Here is a 5,370-nt window from a genome sequence, read left to right as displayed (position 1 = left end):
ACGGCAATTTTACCATATAGCATCCCCTTAATACACTTTGTTAAATCAAATTGATACTCTAGAGAATTTTTCATTCAAACATATTAGATTTCTTTTGGAAAACATAGGTTTTACATCCTGTGCACAGTGGATTTGATTTGCTTTTTAGTTTTTTCATGGAGAGGGACCCAAAAGAGAGAACAGAGAGGAAGAGTCGAGGGTTGCGCTACCCAAACTCAGTCAGGCAGCCCTTATAATGAAGGCCAGCTTGGATCTCCTTAATGTGGGAACCAGAATCCACAACATCCCTTGCAGGCTCTCGAGCTGCTACACTCCATAGCCACATTTATGAAGATGGATAAAAAGCACCTTTTACAGGCTTCACTGCCCAAGCAGTGGTAGTAATATAAACACCCAGCAAGAGGGGGTTGATGAAGTATGATCTGTCAACTTGATGCACCATCATGACTCTAGGAGAATAGTAATTATAAAGACTAGGGAGAAACATGCAAGGATGCTTGAAATGTTTACCATATGATGTTAACTAAAAAAAGTACAGTGTAATGTGACTGCACCTATTTAAACTATAAATATATATGAAAATGTAAACCAAAAGTGAATATAACAGAAATTAAACATTTGCATTAAGATGGAAGGATTCTGAATGGTATTTTTAGATTTAATAAATATTCTATTGTTTTGACAGTAAAACATCAAAATTAAATGTCAAAATACACTGGAGACACTCCCCCAAGAGGAATGCCGTGGAAGAACAGGCAATGACTACTCAGTTATTTTTTCTTGCCATTATTTCCCTGCTCCACAGACACATGGGAGACAAACAAAGAAAATCAGCATGGATGGTAATCAGTTGTTCTCTAGCCCACAGAATATGTCTATATGCTATTTATTTATTTTTTATTTGTTTGTTTACTGAGACAGAGTCTCACTCTGTCACGCAGGCTGGAATGCAGTGGTGGGATCTTGGCTTACTGCAACCTCCACCTCCCGGTTCAAGAAATTCTCCTGCCTCAGCCTCTTGAGCAGCAGCTGGGATTACAGGTACATGCCACCATGCCTGGCTAATTTTTGTAGAGACCGTGTTTCACCACGTTGGCCAGGCTGCTCTCGAACTCCTGACCTATGTATTCCACCCGCCTCGGCCTCCCAAAGTACTGGGATTACAGGCGTGAGTCACCACGTCTGGCCTGTAAGCATAAAAAGCATATCTTCCCTCAATTATTCATTGGATAAAAGTGCTACGTTTTACCCAATGAATAAGTGAGGCAAGATATGCTGTAGAATTCCTCAACACTACTTTTCAGGTGAAATACAGAATATTCAAGAACCTCTTGCTCACTGGGTCACAGGGTTGAGTGATGAGTCCCTAAGTTGAACCAGGACTTTTCACACCTAGCCTAGCATTATTTCTTCTCAACCAGACAGTCCTTATGTCCCAGTGATTGCAAATAACAGTTTGTGCATTTGAGGGGTATATAGTTAATATGCTGATTCTCTGAAGGTTATAGAAAAAAAAAGCTTCATATTTTACTTTGTATAATGTCATTTTTGAGGTTCAAGGCATGAATAATAAGACTGAAAGATGCCATTGGAAATGGGAGGACATTTGGAGCGGTGACAAGATTGTCCAGCTATGCACTTCCCAGATTTCCACCTAAATGCACATTCACCACAATTCCCATTTTCTTTCAAGTCCCCCAGGTGTCCCTTTGCCAATGCAACCTACTCTTTCCCCAGCAAGCCTCACATGTTTGAGTTAGGAGGGTTTGTCTCTGTGCTTCCTGCTGGGCTGACTCAGTTTTAGCTCTGATCTCCCTGCAAAATTAAAGGCTTAACTCCTGTGTCAGAGAGCAAGATTTTGGAAAAACACTTGGGAAATCAGAAAATTACACAACTCTGTTCAACAGCCAAGATACCCCTGCCCCCATCTTTACCATCTGTTCACTGCTTGTCCCCAGCAGCACAGGACCACCCAGGTGGGACACCTGCTTCATGCAGAGCCCCAGCACAGACAGCAGTGGGAGGAAGGGCTCTCTGCTTGAAGGGCTCATATTTCAGGGAGAATGAAAGGCGACGGATGCTCTGATGAGGCCAAAAAGCATCCCACAGGCTATTCTCTGCCCAGCCTAAGCAAAGGACACTGCTGTCAGCACTGAGGAGACCCTTCAACAAAGGTACTGTAGCCCAGCAGTATCCATGGGGTTAGGTTCCAAGTGGATGCCTGAAACTGTTACTGGAAAGGGGTCCCAATCCAGACCCCAAGAGAGGGTTCTTTAATCTCATGCAAGAATTCCGGGGGAGTCCACAGAGTAAAGTGAAAGCAAGTTTATTAGAGAAGCAAGAGAACAAAAGATTGGTTACTCCATAGGCAAAGCAGCCCCAAGGGCTGCTGGTTGGGTATTTTTATGGTTATTTCTTGATTATATGCTAAACAAGGGGTGGATTATTCATAAGTTTTCCAGGAAAAGGGCAGACAATTCCTAGAACTGAGGGTTCCTCCCCTTTTTAGACTATATAGGGTAATTTCCAGACATTGCCATGGCATTTGTAAACTGTCGTGGTACTGGTGGGAATGTCTTTTGTAATTGCATATAATGAGCACTGAAGATGACCAGAGGTTACTTTCATCACCATCTTGGTTTTGGTAGCTGCTTTACTGCATCCTGTTTTATCAGCAGGGTCTTTACGACCTCTGCCAGTCCTGCAGACCTTCTGTCTCATCCTGTGACTAAGAATGCCTAACCTCCTGGGAATGCAGCCCAGCAGGTATCATCCTCATTTTACCCAGCTCCCATTCAAGATGGAGTCACTCTGATTCAAATGCCTCTGACAAAACCACGGATAGCACCAAACCTTAAAAATTGCTATGTTTTTTCATATGATAAAGTTTAGTTTACAGATTAGGCACAGTAACAGATTAACAACACTAACTACTAATAAAACAGAACAATTGTAACAATATACTGTAAAAAAAGTTGTATGAGTGTGGTCTTTTTCTCTCAAAATATCTTACTGTACTACACTCACTTAACTTTTGGATCACAGTTGACCAGATGACCACAAGTTACTGAAACCATGGAAAACAAAACCTTGGATAAAGGGGGTTCCTGCCTGCTAAAGGCACACTCAAGAACCACACACACACACACACACACACACACGCATGCACGTACACGATAGTTTCAGAAAGTCAAGGCCAGGTATTTTGAAACGTATCAAAAATCTATGTGCATGCTAACCTGGAATCTAATTTCCTGCCCCAGCCTCTCTACTTAATAAAGTAAAAGGCTGCCTATCTCATAGCACTTTTTCTTTTATTCAAGTTAAGCCTTCTCTTCTGCTTTGGTTGTAGGTCATGATCCTGGCTGCTCCCTGCAGATTGAAAAGGTTGACTTCTAGATCTATACGTGACCAGCTTAATTCTAGAGAGACTGTCTGAAGTACTTCACTGTGTTTACTTTCCACGTCATTTATCACTGACATCGTCTCATGCATGAAAGTGCAAGGAGATTTAAGGAGCTGGCATTTTCTCACAAGGTCTCCTTTAGTGGAACGGTGCCTAACATGCTACTTACCTCACGCTGCCACTGAAACATAACTCGTCTCTCCCCAGCACTTCCATCTTCCACGGAACAGCACAGTCTTCAGCAAGTAGAGAGCTCTACTCAGAACTCTTAGTCCTATTGTGCTAAAATGTGCATCACATGCACAGGGTTAGGTCACAATCTGTCTTCGCACTTCAATTCCCAGGTCTCAAAAACAGCTGGACAGAACCTGGTTTTGTAATAGCAAGTCACCTGAATGACCAAGAAATTCTCAAACAGCACAAAGAAGACAAAAAGAAAATACTACTTCTTTGAGTTTGAAGAAGACCGAGTTTATGTGCCTCATTATGGATTTTTACTTCTTCGATTTGTTTTCATTCTTCCAACCCACCACTTTTTTTTTTTTACTGTCTAAAAGCATTAAAAAAATTTAAACCAGGGATAAAATCTTGATGATTCTGTAGCCAGTTTTACTTGATTCTTGGTTCTAGAAATAGAATTTCTAATTTCATTAAAACAAGCCCCTAGAAACAGGTTTCTCTGCTAAAAGAACCAATAATCAGGATTCTACAAATGCAAGGGCCATACAAACTATGTTTCCAAAATCAAAAGTCACAAAGAATTGACATTTTCTTCACAAATGCAGACACCGTATTCTGAAATATTTATATTCCATTCAGTCAAAAGAATGTCCCCCTACTAGTTCTGCTCACCTCCTTCTTGAGTCTGAAAGATCTGGTATAGGTCTATCTTGTAATATGGGAACTGTAAGCACTAACCCCAATATGTACCTATGCACACACACACACACTCACATGCACAAACACACATGCAAGAGAGGTTTCTGCTGTTTAGTCACACGTTTCCTCAATTAAATTTATTGGCCAGGTGCGGTGGCTCACACCTGTAATCCCAACACTTTGGGAGGCCAAGGCAGGCAGATCACCTGAGGTCGGGAGTTCAAGACCTGCCTGACCAACATGGAGAAACCCCGTCTCTACTAGAACAAGTACAAAATTAGCCAGGCGTGGTTGCGCATGCCTGTAATCTCAGCTACTCAGGAGGCTGAGGCAGGAGAATCACTTGAACCCGGGAGGCGGCGGTTGCAGTGAGGTGAGATTGTGCCATTGCACTCCAGCCTGGGCAACAAGAGTGAAACTCTATCTCAAAAAATAAAAAATAAAAAAGAAAGAAATTTATTTATTTCAACATCAGTGTCCTCTGAAATTATGATTAGCCATTGAGAGTGAGCAACTCTCTGAAAGCACGTATTTTAAACTGGTAAGAATTCTGCTTATACCTAAGATAAAGCTTCTCTGATATTTATATGATATTAGACAAGCTACATTATTTTTCAAACTTTTTGACACTTATAAGTGAAGACACATCTCATTTTATCTATGTGTTTCTAAGCTATAGTAAAAAACAAAAACAAAACAAACAAACAAACAAAAAAAAAACAATGAGTCAGTATTCCATTTTGCCCATATGACTTAGATTTGGATTTCTGTCTATTTCACAGTGGTCTGCTCTTTCTAATCCTTAAATGTATCTAATCCCATAAATGTATATTCTGCTCATTTGTACCAATCAGAGCCTACGTGTAGGCTAAATATGTTGCAACTTGTTTAGTTAATTACAACTTTCCAGGAAGTGCCAGTGTCTAATAATGTCTCTTCTCCCAGGTTGAAATTAGTGATAAAATTTTTTGATTTAAGAAAATTCTTTTGGGTTAAGAAAATTCATCTCGTTAAAATGGAAATTCTCCTGGAAAACATAATACAATGAATGAGCCGTAATCTGACATTTACCCCCCCTGAGAAAT

General features: G+C 40.7%; 1 long non-coding RNA gene across 1 annotated transcript; it reads left to right on the top strand.

Annotated features, from left to right (window-relative positions):
* The first annotated feature begins 918 nt into the window (after positions 1-918).
* Positions 919-3,930, top strand: LOC129531732 (uncharacterized). Its single transcript, XR_008677114.2, has 3 exons — positions 919-1,041; positions 1,962-2,174; positions 3,353-3,930. It is a non-coding gene; the product is annotated as an uncharacterized lncRNA (long non-coding RNA).
* The last annotated feature ends 1,440 nt before the right edge of the window (positions 3,931-5,370 follow it).

This window comes from Gorilla gorilla, chromosome 12 (assembly GCF_029281585.2).
Source record: "Gorilla gorilla gorilla isolate KB3781 chromosome 12, NHGRI_mGorGor1-v2.1_pri, whole genome shotgun sequence".
Taxonomy (NCBI): Eukaryota; Metazoa; Chordata; class Mammalia; order Primates; family Hominidae; genus Gorilla; species Gorilla gorilla.
Note: the sequence above shows the minus strand (reverse complement) of the source record. Positions and strands in the feature narration are given on the sequence as shown.